Source organism: Salmo salar, chromosome 03, assembly GCF_965601325.2.
Source record: "Salmo salar chromosome 03, fSalSal1, whole genome shotgun sequence".
In the NCBI taxonomy this organism is placed as follows: domain Eukaryota; kingdom Metazoa; phylum Chordata; class Actinopteri; order Salmoniformes; family Salmonidae; genus Salmo; species Salmo salar.
This window is the reverse complement of record NC_138293.1, coordinates 4,341,496-4,363,065: the sequence shown is the minus strand read 5'-3', so window position 1 is coordinate 4,363,065 and position 21,570 is coordinate 4,341,496. Positions and strand designations below refer to the sequence as shown.

Genomic DNA, 21,570 nt, shown 5'->3' with positions numbered 1-21,570 from the left:
CCGACTAACAGACGGTAGGTACTAACGGAGAACTACAGACCGACTAACAGACGGTACTAACGGAGAGTCATTGTGCATCAAGCGTTATTTCTACCCCAAGTGCTGATCAAATCTGATTGGAAGTTGCTCTGGATAAAAACGTCTGCTAATGACAATGTTGTGTGTATAGTTATATTCAAAACAGAATAACGTACTCACCTAGTAGTAGTCCAAAACATTGCTCTTTCCAAGACATAGACTGACCAGGTGAAAGCTATGATCCCTTATTGATGTCACTTGTTAAATCCACTTTAAAAATCAGTGTAGATGAAAGGGGAAGAGACAGGTTGAAGAAGGATTTTTAAGCCCTGAGACAACTGAGACATGGATTGTGTATGTGTGACCATTCAGAGGGTGAACGGGCAATACAAAAAATATTTAAGTGTCTTTGAACAGGGTATGGTAGTAGGTGCCAGGTGCATCGGTTTGAGGGTGTCAAGAACTGCAACGCTGCTGGGTTTTTCCACGCTCAACAGTTTCCCCGAGTGGATCAAGAACGGTCCACCACCCAAAAGGACATCCAGCCAACTAGACACAACTGTGGGAAGCATTGGAGTCAACATGGGCCAGCGCTTGACACCTTGAAGTGTCCATGCCCTGACTAATTGAGACACTGTTCTGAGGGCAAAACAGGGTGCAACTCAACATTAGGAAGATGTTCCTAATGTTTTGTCCACTCCGTGTATACGGTTGTGTTTTGTTTTTGTGTGAAGCAGAGAGCAAACTCACGTAGTAGTTGTCGTTGATCTGGACCATGGGAGCGTAAACGCAGGCGCCGAGACACCACCTCTATTAGAGAGAACATCTTGTCTGACGTCATCCTCCTCCCTTGATGCCTGAGGGAAAATGTATATATATATTTTTTTAAAAAGGTCAAATGTAGCCATTTTTATCTAAATGTTTTCTGGGTAACAATTAGCATCACCGTGATTGTTTTCATTGAAAATTGTAAAAAAAAAAAATACAAAAAAATTGCTTTTTAGCAAAGAGCAATTTCTTAAGTAAGAATTTAGCTAAGACAGTTTGGGAGTGGTCTGAGTGGGGAGGGGAAAAGTGAAAATGTACTGTTATTGGCAGAGAGGTTTGAAACTCTTTCTTATTGGTCTATTAACTCATTTACTGCCTGGTGACTTCACCAGGTTGGCCAAAACTCCATCCCACCAAAACAGTTTGAAATTTCAGGTGGTCTTTTCTAACAGCTCTTACACTAAAGGGGCATTATCATCATTTTCACAGTATTATTCCAACCTCTGTGTGGAGATATAGATATAAATAAAAACACAAAACAATCATGTTTTTGATTACACTGGGCCTTTAACATAGTACTAATTACACTGATCTGATGGAAGAATTGGTGAACTGGGATCTTGATAGCCGGGTCTCAGATCTTTTGGTATTGTTACCTAATCCATTCCATAAGGAGCTGGCAACAGACCAGCAACGGACTGGCACCCAGGCTATATTATAGAGACCAGAAACAGACTGGTACCCAGGCTATATTAAAGAGACCAGCAACAGACTGGCACCCAGGCTATATTAAACGGACTGGTACCCAGGCTATATTAAAGAGACTAGAAACAGACTGGTACCCAGGCTATATTAAACAGACCAGAAACAGACTGGTACCCAGGCTATATTAAAGAGACCAGAAACAGACTGGTACCCAGGCTATATTATAGAGACCAGCACCCAGGCTATATTAAAGAGACCAGCACCCAGGCTATATTAAAGAGACCAGCACCCAGGCTATATTAAAGAGACCAGAAACAGACTGGCACCCAGGCTATATTAAAGAGACCAGAAACAGACTGGTACCCAGGCTATATTAAAGAGACCAGAAACAGACTGGCACCCAGGCTATATTAAAGAGACCAGAAACAGACTGGTACCCAGGCTATATTATAGAGACCAGAAACAGACTGGCACCCAGGCTATATTATAGAGACCAGAAACAGACTGGTACCCAGGCTATATTAAACAGACTGGCACCCAGGCTATATTATAGAGACCAGAAACAGACTGGCACCCAGGCTATATTATAGAGACCAGAAACAGACTGGTACCCAGGCTATATTAAACAGACTGGTACCCAGGCTATATTAAAGAGACCAGAAACAGACTGGCACCCAGGCTATATTATAGAGACCAGAAACAGACTGGTACCCAGGCTATATTAAACAGACTGGCACCCAGGCTATATTATAGAGACCAGAAACAGACTGGTACCCAGGCTATATTAAAGAGACCAGAAACAGACTGGCACCCAGGCTATATTAAAGAGACTAGAAACAGACTGGTACCCAGGCTATATTAAAGAGACTAGAAACAGACTGGTACCCAGGCTATATTAAACAGACCAGAAACAGACTGGTACCCAGGCTATATTATAGAGACCAGAAACGGACTGGTACCCAGGCTATATTATAGAGACCAGAAACAGACTGGTACCCAGGCTATATTAAACGGACTGGTACCCAGGCTATATTAAAGAGACCAGAAACAGACTGGTACCCAGGCTATATTAAAGAGACTGGTACCCAGGCTATATTAAAGAGACCAGAAACAGACTGGTACCCAGGCTATATTAAAGAGACCAGCAACGGACTGGTACCCAGGCTATATTAAACGGACTGGTACCCAGGCTATATTAAAGAGACCAGCACCCAGGCTATATTAAAGAGACCAGAAACAGACTGGTACCCAGGCTATATTAAACGGACTGGTACCCAGGCTATATTATAGAGACCAGCAACGGACTGGTACCCAGGCTATATTAAAGAGACCAGCAACAGACTGGTACCCAGGCTATATTAAAGAGACCAGCAACAGACTGGTACCCAGGCTATATTAAACGGACTGGTACCCAGGCTATATTAAACGGACTGGTACCCAGGCTATATTATAGAGACCAGAAACAGACTGGTACCCAGGCTATATTAAAGAGACCAGAAACGGACTGGTACCCAGGCTATATTAAACGGACTGGTACCCAGGCTATATTAAACGGACTGGCACCCAGGCTATATTATAGAGACCAGAAACGGACTGGCACCCAGGCTATATTAAAGAGACCAGAAACGGACAGGCACCCAGGCTATATTATAGAGACCAGAAACAGACTGGTACCCAGGCTATATTAAAGGCCAGACGCTGGTACCCAGGCTAGGATCTTGACACTGCAAAAGCAACTATTGGAACGAACTTCAAAATTCTATTGCCTAATATTTCTAACTATCATGGAAATAGAACAATACAAGATATGGTTAGATAATAGAACAATGAAAGCTGTGTCTACCTGTCATGGTTAGATAATAGAACAATGAAAGCTGTGTCTACCTGTCATGGTTAGATAATAGAACAATGAAAGCTGTGTCTACCTGTCATGGTTAGATAATAGAACAATGAAAGCTGTGTCTACCTGTCATGGTTAGATAATAGAACAATGAAAGCTGTGTCTACCTGTCATGGTTAGATAATAGAACAATGATTCAAATACAATACATACAACATACTAATAGTTTTCCTCCACAGCTATCTTAGCATGATCATTACACAGGTGCACCTTGTGCTGGGGACACATCTACACTGAACAACAATATAAACACATGTAAAGTGTTGGTCCCATGTTTCATGTGCTGAAATAAAAGATTCAAGACAGTTCTCTAAAATGTTGTGAAACACATTTGTTTACATCCCTGTTAGTAAGCATTTATTCTTTGCCAAGAGAATTCATCCACCTGACAGGTGTGGCATATCAAGAAACTGATTAAACAGCATGATCATTACACAGGTGCACCTTGTGCGGGGGACAAAGTTTTTTTGTTGTTACACAACACAATGCCACAGATGTTCTAGTTTTGAGGGAGTGCAATTGACATGCTGACTGCAGGACTGTCAACCAGAACTGTTGCCAGAAAATGTAATGTTCATTTCTCTACTATAAGCCGTCGTTTTAGAGAACTTGGCAGTATGTCTAACCGGCCTCACATCCACAGGCCATGTGTATGGCGTTGTGTGAGCGATCGGTTTGCTGACGTCAACGTTGTGAACAGAGTGCCCCATGGTGGCGGTGGGGTTATGGTATGGGCAGGCATAAGCTACGGACAACGAACACAATTGCATTTTATCGACGGCAATTTGAATGCAATTTTCAACGACGAGATCCTGAGGCCCAACACGCCACAGTCTACAGCCTGATCAACTCTATGCGAAGGAAATGTGTCGTGCTGCATGAGGCAAATGGTGGTAACACCAGATACTGACTGGTTTTCTGATCCACGCCCTTACTTTCATATTTCAGGTATCTGTGACCAACAAAAGCATATCTGTATTCCCAGTCATGTGAAATCCATAGATTAGGTCCTAATGAATTTATTTCAATTGACTGATTTTCTTACATGAACTGTAACTCCGTAAAAATCTTTGCATGTTGTGTTTCTATTTTTACTTTTGGATAAACTGTTTTTCCCCTGATTTTTTGTATTGCAGTACATCTATTTCCATATTGTTCATCTGTCATAATATACGCAGTCAAGACATCTGTTTTTCCATCTCCACTTTAATCCCCTTCATTCTAGGTCCGTCTGTGAACCAAACGTTACAGTTTGCTCTCTTACCCAGTTTGTTCTGGATGGCCTCCAAGATGCTGTCGGAGTTGCAAAGCATGCAGGGAGTTGTAGTGCAGATCTGAATGTGGTACTTGGCCACCGGCTGCCTCGGGAACATGGTGTAGAACGTCGCAACCTCATAGATTCTCATCGGAGGGACCTCAAGCACCTCGGGCCACCTGGGGAGAAGAGAGAGGGGGAAACAATTCAGAAAAATGAAGGCTCGTGGACGGGAGGAGCGTTAATCTAATAATGGACGGAGTACTGAACAAGCCCCAGGTCTACACAGATTCTGTCGAATTCTATGGTTCTACAAATCGTTGCCAAAAAAGCAAAAAAAATTTTTTTTTTAAATGAACATACTCGATTCTAAAAACAGACAGATGCCTCAGGATGTTGATTGCCAGATTGATGAATGACCTTTGTTCATGGCTGAGATGGGGAGCCATCCATGCTGTCTCTGAGCCAGGTCCAACACAGGGATGGTGGCGGCCTGCTTGTGGCCCTACTAATGATAGTAGTCAAGCCTCTAAGAACGACGACAAACAGCTTTCGTTAGTGAGGGTATATGACGTCCATAAGAACAGAGAACGTGACCTTTTTAAATAAAGCTTCCTTTTCAAAACGATTTAAAAAAGATGTGATTGGTTTCAAAGTTGTGAGTCTTTGACGTGCAGGTATTTCTCTAATGGTCGTGTTCTCGTCGACTCACCTTCAGGTTCTCCGCTGTGAACTCAAAGGGAGTGTCTGGATAGTTTTCAGGGGTATCTCTCTGTGCTACAGTAGAAGAAAACGCATCACATCAGTCATTTAATTGATGAACAGCGATATCTCATTGAGTTTCATAGACATTCTTACTTACCAGGCACAAACTAAACACATTAGTTAAACTGTTACATTTGTAAACAAAGCAAACGTGTAAGGAAAAGGCAATATTTCCATAGATAATTTAGAAGATGTGGTAAAGAATAGGACAGGAATCCCCCCCCAGGCCACTCAAACTCAACTCTGGACCTCCATGCCAGTTCCACTGCATTTTGTCATTGTTCCCCTCTAATCAGGGACTGATTTAGACCTGGGACACCAGGTGGGTTATTCTCCTCTAATGAGGGACTGATTTAGACCTGGGACAACCAGGTGGGTGATTCTCCTCTAATGAGGGACTGATTTAGACCTGAGACACCAGGTGGGTAATTCCCCTATAATCAGGGACTGGTTAATTCTAATGAGGGACTGATTTAGACGTGGGACACCAGGTGGGTGATTCTCCTCTAATGAGGGACTGATTTAGACCTGAGACACCAGGTGGGTAATTCCCCTATAATCAGGGACTGGTTAATTCTAATGAGGGACTGATTTAGACCTGGGACACCAGGTGGGTGATTCTCCTCTAATGAGGGACTGATTTAGACCTGGGACAACCAGGTGGGTTATTCTCCTCTAATGAGGGACTGATTTAGACCTGGGACACCAGGTGGGTTATTCTCCTCTAATGAGGGACTGATTTAGACCTGGGACACCAGGTGGGTAATTCCCCTCTAATGAGGGACTGATTTAGACCTGGGACACCAGGTGGGTAATTCTCCTCTAATGAGGGACTGATTTAGACCTGGGACACCAGGTGGGTGATATTAATGATCAGGTAGAACAGAGAACCAGCAGACTCTGGACCGCTGTTGAGTGCCCCTGGTAAAGGCTATTGAGATGTATCCTGTACCTCTCCCTGAGGGACAGTTGTATCCAACAACACATTGTGGCACTACAGGCAGTGAGGGTGCATAAACTTGTTTCTGCCTCTGTACACTGCCCCCTTGTGGACAGTAGTGTAATACTCCTATCCCTTTTTAATTTAAAATCTGACTAAATGCATCATTTCAAAATGGATTTGATTGTAGTTTACATTTTAACGGGTGCACATTTTGGTTTTTGCCCCTAACACTACACAGCTGATTCAAATGAACAAAGCTGGATGATTAGTTGATTATTTGAATCAGCTGTTTAGTGCTAGAGCAAAAACCAAAACGTGCACTCCTTGGTAGTCCTGAGGAGCGAGTTTGGGAAACCCTGCACCGACACGCAGCGTCCCCGACACGCAGCGTCCCCGACACGCAGCGTCCCCGACACGCAGCGTCCCCGACACGCAGCGTCCCCGACACTAGTAGTTATGAAAAGTGGCTTATCAAAGAACGGTTTATATACAGGTAACTGCCAACAAAAAAAGGAAACACTTAAATGATGGATACAAAGAGTATTAAAAGCAGATGCTTCCACACAGGTGAGTTCATTAAGCAATTAAACATCCCATCATGCTTAGGGTCATGTATAAAAATGCTGGGCAGGCCATTATTTTGGCTACCATGGCTATGCTCTCATAGGATGACAATGCCCCCCATCCACAGGGCACCAGTGGTCACTGAATGGTTTGATGAGCATGACAACCATGTAAACCATAAGCCACGGTCGTCTCAGACTCCACATCTCAACCCAACTGAACACTTATGGGAGATTCTGGAGTGGCGCCTGAGACTGCGTTTTTTCACCAGTATCAACAAAACACCAAATGAAGGAATATCTCCATGGAACAATATAAGAGGGATGCGACACCAGAGTTCCAGAACACTTGTAGAATCTATGCCAGAGTTCCAGAACACTTGTAGAATCTATGCCAGAGTTCCAGAACACTTGTAGAATCTATGCCAGAGTTCCAGAACACTTGTAGAATCTATGCCAGAGTTCCAGAACACTTGTAGAATCTATGCCAGAGTTCCAGAACACTTGTAGAATCTATGCCAGAGTTCCAGAACACTTGTAGAATCTATGCCAGATTTCCAGAACACTTGTAGAATCTATGCCAGATTTCCAGAACACTTGTAGAATCTATGCCAGAGTTCCAGAACACTTGTAGAATCTATGCCAGAGTTCCAGAACACTTGTAGAATCTATGCCAGAGTTCCAGAACACTTGTAGAATCTATGCCAGAGTTCCAGAACACTTGTAGAATCTATGCCAGAGTTCCAGAACACTTGTAGAATCTATGCCAGAGTTCCAGAACACTTGTAGAATCTATGCCAGAGTTCCAGAACACTTGTAGAATCTATGCCAGAGTTCCAGAACACTTGTAGAATCTATGCCAGAGTTCCAGAACACTTGTAGAATCTATGCCAGAGTTCCAGAACACTTGTAGAATCTATGCCAGAGTTCCAGAACACTTGTAGAATCTATGCCAGAGTTCCAGAACACTTGTAGAATCTATGCCAGAGTTCCAGAACACTTGTAGAATCTATGCCAGAGTTCCAGAACACTTGTAGAATCTATGCCAAGGTGCATTGAACACACTTTGTGTTGGTGTTTCTTTTATTTTGGCAGTTACCTGTATCATTGACCTGCAAAATGTATAACTGCACTATACTGCATTTGCACCATGTACTAAAGAATGGCAGAGCCGATATATCAGGCCGATACTGGCCTTTTCTAGTCTATCGGCGTTGCTGATAGGCCCTCTACAGAGCACCTCCAAGTGATAGGCCAGAGCACCTCCAAGTGATAGGCCAGAGCACCTCCAAGTGATAGGCCAGAGCACCTCCAAGTGATAGGCCAGAGCACCTCCAAGTGATAGGCCAGAGCACCTCCAAGTGATAGGCCAGAGCACCTCCAAGTGATAGGCCAGAGCACCTCCAAGTGATAGGCCAGAGCACCTCCAAGTGATAGGCCCTCTAGTGTCGACTCCTACTGTTGTGACAGCCTGAGCCAGGATCACTGCACTATGATCCAGAGGGAAGTCTTGTTGGGGAAACCAGCAGCTAGCTAGCTCATTCTCCAACAGAAAGGTGCAGTATTGACAAACTGATTTGACACAGTAACCAAAATCGAATTCCTGTTGTAAATATTAGTTTAGTTTAATTCGCTAACCATTTGGTTTGAGTCGAAGTGAAAACAATAAGGGAGTTCCAAAATGGCGCCGGAAGGGAGTGAACGTTATTTATAATAAGGGTTACAAGGACAAAATCAGATCTCGCTAAAGAAAATGTATAACCCTCCCTTCAGCAAAATATATTTTACCTAAACCCTCCCTGAACGATTGAAAAAAAACAACTGAACGTCCACTATACCTTAAATAATAATATAACATGGATAGTAGAGAACATGTCTACCGTTTACCCTCACGTCTTGGACAGACCAGAGCCTTAGATATGCAGTTTTAGAATCTGTTCTTCGTCCTGTCAGCGTTACATGGCAACGCAGGAATTCTGATAGCGCACAGGCCTGCGGGCCAGAAGGTTGTGGGTTTACAGACCACCGTGGACAAGAGTAGGGGTGGAAATATCTCCTTTATAGTCCAAGCATTGCATGAATCTATCATTGTATTTGCAGGCGAAAAAAATAAAATTATGCAATTCTATGTCATTTGACATATTAACAGAAACTTTAATACCAACACAAAGAACGGACAGAGAGATAGGCCTGTTCATCTTAGCAGATTTCTCCGATGCCAAATCAGTGTCTGTCATGTTTGCGACAAAACTGTCCCTGTTTGCAAATGATTAAATCCAAGACATTAGGAATCTGAGCATGGTACTTTCAAACGTTAGGACTACCTTTCCCCTCCAGACAGAGTAGGCCTACCTTTCCCCTCCAGACAGAGTAGGACTACCTTTCCACCCCAGACAGAGTAGGGCCTACCTTTCCACCCCAGACAGAGTAGGGCCTACCTTTCCACCCCAGACAGAGTAGGGCCTACCTTTCCCCTCCAGACAGAGTAGACCTACCTTTCCCCTCCAGACAGAGTAGGGCCTACCTTTCCACCCCAGACAGAGTAGGCCTACCATTCCACCCCAGACAGAGTAGGGCCTACCTTTCCCCTCCAGACAGAGTAGGGCCTACCTTTCCCCTCCAGACAGAGTAGACCTACCTTTCCCCTCCAGACAGAGTAGGGCCTACCTTTCCCCTCCAGACAGAGTAGGGCCTACCTTTCCACCCCAGACAGAGTAGGCCTACCTTTCCACCCCAGACAGAGTAGGGCCTACCTTTCCCCTCCAGACAGAGTAGACCTACCTTTCCCCTCCAGACAGAGTAGGGCCTACCTTTCCACCCCAGACAGAGTAGGGCCTACCTTTCCACCCCAGACAGAGTAGGCCTACCTTTCCACCCCAGACAGAGGAAGTCTACCTTTCCACCCCAGACAGAGTAGGGCCTACCTTTCCACCCCAGACAGAGTAGGGCCTACCTTTCCACCCCAGACAGAGTAGGGCCTACCTTTCCACCCCAGACAGAGTAGGGCCTACCTTTCCACCCCAGACAGAGTAGGGCCTACCTTTCCACCCCAGACAGAGTAGGGCCTACCTTTCCACCCCAGACAGAGTAGGGCCTACCTTTCCACCCCAGACAGAGTAGGGCCTACCTTTCCACCCCAGACAGAGTAGGCCTACCTTTCCCCTCCAGACAGAGTAGGGCCTACCTTTCCACCCCAGACAGAGTAGGCCTACCTTTCCCCTCCAGACAGAGTAGACCTACCTTTCCACCCCAGACAGAGTAGGCCTACCTTTCCCCTCCAGACAGAGTAGGGCCTACCTTTCCACCCCAGACAGAGTAGGCCTACCTTTCCCCTCCAGACAGAGTAGACCTACCTTTCCACCCCAGACAGAGTAGGCCTACCTTTCCCCTCCAGACAGAGTAGACCTACCTTTCCACCCCAGACAGAGTAGACCTACCTTTCCACCCCAGACAGAGTAGGCCTACCTTTCCACCCCGGACAGAGTAGGCCTACCTTTCCACCCCGGACAGAGTAGGCCTACCTTTCCACCCCAGACAGAGTAGGCCTACCTTTCCACCCCAGACAGAGTAGGCCTACCTTTCCACCCCAGACAGAGTAGGCCTACCTTTCCACCCCAGACAGAGTAGACCTACCTTTCCACCCCAGACAGAGTAGACCTACCTTTCCACCCCAGACAGAGTAGGCCTACCTTTCCACCCCAGACAGAGTAGGCCTACCTTTCCACCCCAGACAGAAGTAGACCGCTTCAAGTTTCAGCACCACAATATAAGTTACCAGAATCTGGCTTATTATGAGGTCAATAACTCTGATAAATACACCATGGGCAAGAAACATATTGTTTTTAATCAAATCAATTAAAGTAGTAGAAAGCTATCAAAGTTCTCCTTCTCAAACTGAACAGAACATAGGCTAGACCGTGCACAAGATGGTGAATTTTTTTTAACTAGGCTTCATCGATAATGCCAAGAGTGTGAACTATTTGAAGAATCTCAAATATAAATATATTTTGATTTGTTTAACACTTTTTTTGGTTACTACATGATCCATATCAAACCAAAATGTTATTTGTCAGATGCGCAGAATACAATAGGTGTAGACCTTAGTGAAATGCTTTACAAGCCCTTAACCAACAATGCAGGTTTGACATATGTGTTATCTCAATAGTTTTGATGTCTTCACTATTATTCTACAATGTAGAAAATAGTGAAAAAGAAAGAAAAACCCTGGAACGAGTAGATGTGTCCAAACTTTTGACTGGTCCTGTATATGGGGCAATTTAGCAATTAGGATTTGTTATCAGTAATAGTTATTGTAAATGAAGCATTGTTGCACACTGTTGGCATATATAGATAAATGCATACATGCATACATCCTCAAACAGTCAGACAAATTGAAATGCCCATCCCTACTTGCTAAACTGTCTGGTGAAAAGTCTGACTCAAACCTAGAAGCAAGCTATGAGGTTACAGATCTTACACTCACCACGAAGATGCCCCCAGAAGATGCCCCCAGCTCTGGCAGCAGACCGGTGAACTCTCCTGACCTACCTAGCCTGGGAACATGGGAAGAAGAGGAGACGCATATCACAACTGATAACAAACCAAGACACATAATAGTTTTTTTAAAATGAAAACATTTGATAAAAAATACTTCAATACTAATCTCAGTTACCCGGAAGTAAACGTCTCGCTAAAAAAGTTTATCACTTCCTGTTAGAATCTGTCCACTAGAAATAACTTTAAGACTAAAATCAGGAAAGTTTGGCTGAACTAGGGATGCAGCCATAACAATTCAGATCAGTGTGAATCAAAACGTTTATGAAGTTGTAAGCTAGCTAGCTAGTTAGCCAAGGAGCAGTGCATCATTTGTAGTCAGTCAGCTCTTTACCGGTAACTAACTTAACCAGTCAGAAAACATAGCCAGCTATAGTAGCAAATTAACTTACAAGGACAATATATATTCAAACAACAGTATTGTTCACGTTAATATTTAACTAAATAATTACTCTTCATGGGTAACTATCGGTTAGCTAGCTAGGCCGCTTGCCCATGTCGATTGTAATGCATACAAATCTCTTTCTTCGTCAAAAGTAGCTAACTGTTCTTCATTTGTATAATTAGTTAAACGCATACCGTTAGGGGAAACAGAAGATATCAACATCTTCAAAGCGTAGCTGGTTTTGTCCCTTTTGATACAACACTTTAATGCGACGACAGTAATGGCCGCCATCAACACAGATCGATTGAGAGGGTCTGGTTTACACCACGTCAAAACGAATCTATCACAGATCGATTGAGAGGGTCTGGTTTACACCACGTCGAAACTAATCTATCACAGATCAATTGAGAGGGTCTGGTTTACACCACGTCAAAACTAATCTATCACAGATCGATTGAGAGGGTCTGGTTTACACCACGTCAAAACTAATCTATCACAGATCGATTGAGAGGGTCTGGTTTACACCACGTCAAAACGAATCTATCACAGATCGATTGAGAGGGTCTGGTTCACGCCACGTCAAAACTAATCTATCACAGATCGATTGAGAGGGTCTGGTTTACGCCACGTCAAAACTAATCTATCACAGATCGATTGAGAGGGTCTGGTTTACACCACGTCAAAACTAATCTACCACAGATCGAAATGATTGGCGAAGCAAATTACTTTCTGTCTAAACTTCTCTCCATAATAAGATTACAGAATATATACCGATTGAATAATCTTAAATTATGTATTTGCATGAACTTCTGCATAAGATTTTTTGTTTGTTTGTTACAATATAAAACATACAAATGACAATTACATCACAGCTGCCAACATCCACATGCTCACACCCCGATCTCCAGCGCCCATATCGTTCTCTGACACATATTCTTCTTCGATGAAGTTTAACGGTGGTCGGCATCCAATAACTGTTGCATTACCGCCACCTATTAGACTGGAGTACAACTTCCTTATACTTTGCTAACTCGTCTTTATCCTGACCCTCCGTGCCTCGGGCTCCGAGAACTTCAACACACCTACCACCTCCGATATTTCGACCTCATTCATTTCCATTTCTCCTCCTGTCTTCAGCTCACTCTGCGTACACTTTCTACCATTCTTCTTTAACAAACCATCTCCCTTTTTTCTGCCATTTTTTTAACAGACTCAAGCTCACATCTTCATCCCTCTCTCTCTTAGACCTCCTTTGCCTCTCTTCCTCCCTCTCTCTCTTAGACCTCCTCTGCCTCTCTTCCTCCCTCTCTCTCTCTTAGACCTCCTCTGCCTCTCTTCCTCCCTCTCTCTCTCTTAGACCTCCTCTGCCTCTCTTCATCCCTCTCTCTCTCTTAGACCTCCTCTGCCTCTCTTCATCCCTCTCTCTCTCTTAGACCTCCTCTGCCTCTCTTCATCCCTCTCTCTCTTAGACCTACTCTGCCTCTCTTCCTCAGACCTCCTCTGCCTCTCTTCCTCCCTCTCTCTCTTAGACCTCCTCTGCGTCTCTTCCTCCCTCTCTCAGACCTCCTCTGCCTCTCTTTTTCCCTCCATTCCTCCTCCGTATTCCAAGTATACATCTCCTTATGATAATTATGGTCTTCTACTGACGTCCATCTTGTTCATGCCTTGTCAAGGGATGCCATTTTAACCGGCTGTCACAATCAGCAGGAACCCCTCGGGATGACTCTCCGCCACATGGTCTCAAACTGCACCATTTTGTTTCTCTCCGTCGCCCCATGCACATTTAGATAATAAAGCATGGTCAAATGCCGTACGCACTACCTTCTGTAGTGTCTTTCCATTGTGTTAACGACGGAGGATTGTTTGATTTCCATTTTTTTTGTATAATCTTTTTCAAGATGATTGACAAGAAAGTGTCGTCCAACCCATCGGGTATCTGTCCGCACCCTCATATGTCATGTCTTGAAATATGCAGACAGAGGGATTAAAAGTACATTTTACATTGTAATACTTCTGACAGCCAACTTTTGGACTTTATAACATTCCCAGGAGGCATGGATTATTGAGTCATTGTTAGTTTTACACTTAAGCCATGACTCTGCCATTTTGCTGTAGAATTTGTGAATTCTATACATTAGTTCATACTGGATGAAACGTACATTTTCGTTAACTGTAATTTCGTTAGTTATGTTCCATCATTCCTTCCATCTTGTGCCAATATCTTGGTTCCAATAGTTTATATCAAATTGTATTAGTCACATGCGCCGAGTATAATAGGTACTTACAGTGAAATGCTGACTTACGAGCCCCTAACCATCAGTGCAATTAAAAAAAATACAGATAAGAATAAGAGATAAAAGTAGCAAGTAATTAAAGAGCAGCAGCATAAAATAACAATATATACAGGGAGGTGCCGGTACAGAGTCAATGTGCGGGGGCACCGGTTAGTTGAGGTAATATGTACATGTAGGTAGAGTTATTAAAGTGACTATGCATAGATAACAACAGAGAGTAGCAGTGGTGTAAAAGAGGGGGGGGGGGCAATGCAAATAGTCCGGGTAGCCATTTGTTTAGATGTTCAGGAGTCTTATGGCTTGAGGAGAGAAGCTGTTTAGAAGCCTCTTGGACCTAGACTTGGCGCTCCGGTACTGCTTGCCGTGTGGTAGCAGAGAGAACAGTCTATGACTAGGGTGGCTGGAGTCTTTGACAATTTTTAGGGCCTTCCTCTGACACCGCCTGGTATAGAGGTCCTGGATGGCAGGAAGCTTGGCCCCAGTGATGCACTGGGCCGTACGCACTACCTTCTGTAGTGTCTTGCGGTCGGAGGCCGAGCAGTTGCCATACCGGGCAGTGATGCAACCAGTCAGGATGCCTTGTGAATGTTGACCTGTCTAAAGGTCCAGCGAGCGTGATCACACTGTCTTCCGGTACAGCTGGTGCTCTCATGCATGTTTCAGTGTTATTTTTATTCAGTGTTACAGTCATGTAGCTTAGCATCTGTTTCATCTGACCACTTTTTTATTGATCTAGTCACTGGTGCTTCCTGCTTTAATTTTTGCTTGTAAGCAGGAATCGGGAGGATGAAATTATGGTCAGATTTACCAAATGGAGGGCGAGGGAGAGCTTTGTATGCATCTCTGTGTGTGGAGTAAAGCTGGTCCAGAGTTATTTTCCCTCTGGTTGCACATTTAACATGCTGATAGAAATTTGGTAAAACTGATTGAAGTTTCCCTGCGTTAAAGTCCCCAGCTACTAGGAGCGCCACCTCTGGATGAGCATTTTCTTGTTTGCTTATGGTGTAATACAGCTCATTCAATGCTGTCTTAGTGCCACGGCTTGTATTATGGTCTGTATTATGGTCTGTATTTATGGTCAGTGTTTTTGTCAGTGTTTTTGTCAGTGTTTTTGTCAGAGAGAGAGAGAGAGAGAGAGAGGGGGGTAGGTTGGTGGACAGGGAGAGAGAGAGAGAAGGAGGGAGGTTGGTGGACAGGGAGAGATAGAGAGAAGGAGGGAGGTTGGTGGACAGGAGAGATAGAGAGAAGGAGGGAGGTTGGTGGACAGGAGAGAGAGAGGGAGGGAGGTTGGTGGACAGGGAGAGAGAGAGAGGGAGAGAGAGGGAGGTTGGTGGACAGGGAGAGAGAGAGAGAGAGAAGGAGGGAGGTTGGTGGACAGGGAGTGAGAGAAGGAGGGAGGTTGGTGGACAGGAGAGAGAGAGGGAGGGAGGTTGGTGGACAGGGAGAGAGGGAGAGAGAGGGAGGTTGGTGGACATGGAGAGAGAGAGATAGAGAGGGAGGTTGGTGGACAGGAAGAGAGAGGGAGGGAAGTTGGTGGACAGGGAGTGAGAGGGTGAGGGAGGTGGACAGGGAGAGAGAGAGAGAGAGAGAGAAAGAGAGCTTTAATTTCCTGATTGATGTCTTGAGATGTTGCTTCAATATATCCACGTAATTTTCCTTTCTCATGAAGCCATCTATTTTGTGAAGTGCACCAGTCCCTCCTGCAGCAAAGCACCCCCACAAAATGATGCTGCCACCCCCGTGCTTCACGGTTGGGATGGTGTTCTTCGGCTTGCAAGCCTCCCCCTTTATCCTCCAAACATAACAATGGTCATTATGGCCAAACAGTTCTATTTTTGTTTCATCAGACCAGAGGACATTTCTCCAAAAAGTATGATCTTTGTCCCCATGTGCAGTTGCAAACCGTAGTCTGGCTTTTTTATGTCGGTTTTGGAGCAGTGGATTCTTTCTTGCTGAGCGGCCTTTCAGGTTATGTCGATATAGGACTTGTTTTACTGTGGATATAGATACTTTTGTACCTGTTTCCTCCAGCATCTTCACAAGGTCCTTTGCTGTTGTTCTGGGATTGATTTGCACTTGTCGCACCAAAGTACGTTCATCTCTAGGAGACAGAACGCACCTCCTTCCTGAGCGGTATGACGACTGCGTGGTCCCATGGTGTTTATACTTGCGTACTATTGTTTGTACAGATGAACGTGGTACCTTCAGGAATTTGGAAAATGCTCCCAATGATGGACCAGACTTGTGGAGGTCTACATTTTGTTTTCTGAGGTCTTGGCTGATTTCTTTTGATTTTCCCATGATGTCAAGCAAAGAGGCACTGAGTTTGAAGATACGCCTTGAAAACCATCCACAGGTACACCTCCAATTGACTCAAACGATGTCAATTAGCCTATCAGAAGCTTCTAAAGCCATGACATCATTTCTGGAATTTTCCAAGCTGTTTAAAGGTACAGTCAACTTAGTGTATGTAAACTTCTGACCCACTGGAATTGTGATACAGTGAGTTATAAGTGAAATAATCTGTCTGTAAACAATTGTTGGAAAAATTACTTGTGTCATGCACAAAGTAGATGTCCTAACCGACTTGCCAAAACTATAGTTTGTTAACAAGAAATTTGTGGAGTGGTTGAAAAACGAGTTTTAATGACTCCAACCTAAGTGTATGTAAACTTCCAACTTCAACTCTGTCTGTCTGTCTGTCTGTCTGTCTGTCTGTCTGTCTGTCTGTCTGTCTGTCTGTCTGTCTGTCTGTCTGTCTGTCTGTCTGTCTGTCTGTCTGTCTGTCTGTCTGTCTGTCTGTCTGTCTGTCTGTCTGTCTGTTTGCTTGCTTGCTTGCTTGCTGTTTGGAAACAACAGAATGTGTTGCAATATTTTTGATTGAGTTAACATAGGGGGTAAGGTAACCTAACCGAAAGGTGGCTGGTCCAAACCCCCGAGCCAAGAGAAAAATATGCCGATGTACCCTTGAGCAAGGCACTTAACCCTAGTTGCTCTGGATAAGAGAGTCTGCTAAAAGTACATGTGAAGACTGGAAATCAGCGAAATGACTGTATCAAACTGACTATGAGCCCACATGTAATCTCAGGTCAGCTCACTGATACACACACTTCCGGTTACAGATGTCGTATAAACTCAATGGTTTAATCAGAAGTAACGTATTTGGAATTGACATGGTAATGTTTCATGTCTGTTCTCCAGGGAGGGGAACTCACCTGATCACCACGTGGCCATCACCTACAGCCAGCTGCTGGGACAGGTGTGCCAACGTTCAGCAAGCTGCTGGGACAGGTGTACAGGTGTGCCAACGTTCAGCCAGCTGCTGGGACAGGTGTGCAGGTGTGCCAACGTTCAGCCAGCTGCTGGGACAGGTGTGCAGGTGTGCCAACGTTCAGCCAGGTGCTGGGACAGGTGTGCAGGTGTGCCAACGTTCAGCCAGCTGCTGGGACAGGTGTGCAGGTGTGCCAACGTTCAGCCAGCTGCTGGGACAGGTGTGCAGGTGTGCCAACGTTCAGCCAGGTGCTGGGACAGGTGTGCAGGTGTGCCAACGTTCAGCCAGCTGCTGGGACAGGTGTGCAGGTGTGCCAACGTTCAGCCAGGTGCTGGGACAGGTGTACAGGTGTGCCAACGTTCAGCCAGCTGCTGGGACAGGTGTGCAGGTGTGCCAACGTTCAGCCAGCTGCTGGGACAGGTGTGCAGGTGTGCCAACGTTCAGCCAGGTGCTGGGACAGGTGTACAGGTGTGCCAACGTTCAGCCAGCTGCTGGGACAGGTGTGCAGGTGTGCCAACGTTCAGCCAGCTGCTGGGACAGGTGTGCAGGTGTGCCAACGTTCAGCCAGGTGCTGGGACAGCTGTGCAGGTGTGCCAACGTTCAGCCAGCTGCTGGGACAGGTGTGCAGGTGTGCCAACGTTCAGCCAGGTGCTGGGACAGGTGTGCAGGTGTGCCAACGTTCAGCCAGCTGCTGGGACAGGTGTACAGGTGTGCCAACGTTCAGCCAGCTGCTGGGACAGGTGTGCAGGTGTGCCAACGTTCAGCCAGCTGCTGGGACAGGTGTGCAGGTGTGCCAACGTTCAGCCAGCTGCTGGGACAGGTGTGCAGGTGTGCCAACGTTCAGCCAGCTGCTGGGACAGGTGTGCAGGTGTGCCAACGTTCAGCCAGCTGCTGGGACAGGAGTGCAGGTGTGCCAACGTTCAGCCAGCTGCTGGGACAGGTGTACAGGTGTGCCAACGTTCAGCCAGCTGATGGGACAGGTGTGCAGGTGTGCCAACGTTCAGCCAGGTGCTGGGACAGGTGTGCAGGTGTGCCAACGTTCAGCCAGCTGCTGGGACAGGTGTGCAGGTGTGCCAACGTTCAGCCAGCTGCTGGGACAGGTGTACAGGTGTGCCAACGTTCAGCCAGGTGCTGGGACAGGTGTGAAGGTGTGCCAACGTTCAGCCAGCTGCTGGGACAGCTGTGCAGGTGTGCCAACGTTCAGCCAGCTGCTGGGACAGGTGTGCAGGTGTGCCAACGTTCAGCCAGCTGCTGGGACAGGTGTGCAGGTGTGCCAACGTTCAGCCAGCTGCTGGGACAGGTGTACAGGTGTGCCAACGTTCTGAAGCATATGGGTAAGACCAAACCGTCTGGCTCTTTTCCACTTTCCCTCTCTAAAACATTTGTAATACAGTAAAAGTGTCAAAAAAAAACACATACCATTTTTGACATTGGGTTTTGGATACTCAGATTCCTTACTATTTCTTCCACCTGTATGTCTTCTGGGGTGTGTGTTAACAGGAGTGAGGAAGGGAGACAGGGTGGCCATCTACCTCGCTATGATTCCGTAGCTGGTGTACACCATGCTGGCCTGCGCCAGGATAGGAGCTGTCCACTCCATCGTGGTCAGTGCAGGGATTGACATTAAGCGTTGCCCTATTGCCTGGGGGGGGGGGGGGGGGGGGGGGGGGGACGTTGTAATATGAATCTCCAGGTGAACAAAATGAGAAGAACAGTCAGAGATAAAGTCAATCAGAAATCAATATGGGTTATTAAAAGTTGCAACAGGGAGACACCACCCAGCACAGAAGCTCAGAGAAAATGTCTAACCGATCTTCTCTGAGAAGGCCCTTATATCCTACTGTTCTGTAAACACTAGCTACAGAGTCTATCAGGAAGTCAAATCAAAAGGCAGTGACTGTCAAGCTTCTACAGAATCACACAGTGTTAGAGAGAATCACAGTGTTCTAGAGAATCACAGTGTTCTAGAGAATCACAGTGTTCTAGAGAATCACAGTGTTAAAGACAATCACAGTGTTCTAGAGAATCACAGTGTTCTAGAGAATCACAGTGTTCTAGAGAATCACAGTGTTAAAGACAATCACAGTGTTCTAGAGAATCACAGTGTTCTAGAGAATCACAGTGTTCTAGAGAATCACAGTGTTCTAGAGAATCACAGTGTTAAAGACAATCACAGTGTTCTAGAGAATCACAGTGTTCTAGAGAATCACAGTGTTCTAGAGAATCACAGTGTTCTAGAGAATCACAGTGTTAAAGACAATCACAGTGTTAAAGACAATCACAGTGTTCTAGAGAATCACAGTGTTCTAGAGAATCACAGTGTTCTAGAGAATCAAACAGTGTTCTAGAGAATCACAGTGTTCTAGAGAATCACAGTGTTCTAGAGAATCACAGTGTTCTAGAGAATCACAGTGTTAAAGACAATCACAGTGTTCTAGAGAATCACAGTGTTCTAGAGAATCACAGTGTTCTAGAGAATCACAGTGTTCTAGAGAATCACAGTGTTCTAGAGAATCAAACAGTGTTCTAGAGAATCACAGTGTTCTAGAGAATCACAGTGTTCTAGAGAATCACAGTGTTCTAGAGAATCAAACAGTGTTCTAGAGAATCACAGTGTTCTAGAGAATCACAGTGTTCTAGAGAATCACAGTGTTCTAGAGAATCACAGTGTTCTAGAGAATCACAGTGTTCTAGAGAACCAAACAGTGTTCTAGAGAATCACAGTGTTCTAGAGAATCACAGTGTTCTAGAGAATCAAACAGTGTTCTAGAGAATCACAGTGTTCTAGAGAATCACAGTGTTCTAGAGAACCAAACAGTGTCCTTGGTCCTTGTACTTCCAGTCAGGCATCAATCACTTTCAACAGATATGAGTTGAATCCATAACATGGCCTCTAGTCCAGTGACCATCAACCAGTGTTACAAACAATATGAACTTTCTCCATCTTTCTTCAATATTCCTATTACCCAAGTGAACTGAGCAGTCGTGCTACTTAACCTTGCCCTGCTCTCCCATTGGGCAGGTGATAAAAAAAACAAGTGAAAACATCCAAACTGCAAAGAATTCCAATACTGATCTTTCTGGTTCCTCTCCATGTGAAAGACAGACAATTAATGGCATTTACGGCAGTCGGGCAAGTTGAGCCTGTTCTGAGAATTGTTTTACTAATTAACCAAAATACAAAGAATTCCACTACTGATCTTACTAAGTCCGTCCATATGTAAACTCAGCAACAAACCAAAAAACGTCCCAAAAAGTGCTCTTCACTGACGAGTCGCGGTTTTGTCTCACCAAGGGTGATGGTCGGATTCGCGTTTATCGTTGAAGGAATGAGCGTTACACCGTGGCCTGTACTCTGGAGCGGGATCGATTTGGAGGTGGAGGGTCCGTCATGGTCTGGGGCGGTGTGTCACAGCATCATCGGACTGAGCTTGTTGTCATTGCAGGTAATCTCAACGCTGTGCGTTACAGGGAAGACATCCTCCTCCCTCATGTGGTACCCTTCCTGCAGGCTCATCCTGACATGACCCTCCAGCATGACAATGCCACCAGCCATACTGCTCGTTCTGTGCGTGATTTCCTGCAAGACAGGAATGTCATTGTTCTGCCATGGCCAGCGAAGAACCCGGATTTCAATCCCATTGAGCACGTCTGGGACCTGTTGGATCAGAGGGTGAGGGCTAGGGCCATTCCCCCCAGAAATGTCCGGGAACTTGCAGGTGCCTTGGTGGAAGAATGGGGTAATATCTCACAGCAAGAACTGGCAAATCTGGTGCAGTCCATGAGGAGGAGATGCACTGCAGTACTTAATGCAGCTGGTGGCCACACCAGATACTGACTGTTACTTTTGATTTGACCCCCCCCTTTGTTCAGGGACACATTATTCAATTTCTGTTAGTCACATGTCTGTGGAACTTGTTCAGTTTATGTCTCAGTTGTTGAATCTTATGTTCATACAAATATTTACACGTGTTAAGCTTGCTGAAAATAAATGCACTTGACAGTGAGAGTATGTTTATTTTCTTGCTGAGTTTATAACTGAAAGGATTCCAGTACTGATCTTTCTAAGTCCGTCCATATGTATCGGTGAAAGGCCAAATATGGTACTTCTCCATGTAAATAGCTCATTTACGTTTTCAGGCAAGTAAT

General features: G+C 45.2%; 1 long non-coding RNA gene across 1 annotated transcript in view; it reads right to left on the bottom strand.

Moving 5' to 3' along the window:
- The window catches only part of LOC106596701 (NADH dehydrogenase [ubiquinone] flavoprotein 2, mitochondrial), a 33,638-nt gene extending 32,779 nt beyond the window's left edge, over window positions 1–859 (bottom strand). Inside the window, exon 1 of the long non-coding RNA XR_006769043.2 lies at window positions 769–859. This is a non-coding gene — a long non-coding RNA (NADH dehydrogenase [ubiquinone] flavoprotein 2, mitochondrial). The remainder of the gene's footprint in view (window positions 1–768) is intronic.
- Window positions 860–21,570: the final 20,711 nt, after the last annotated feature.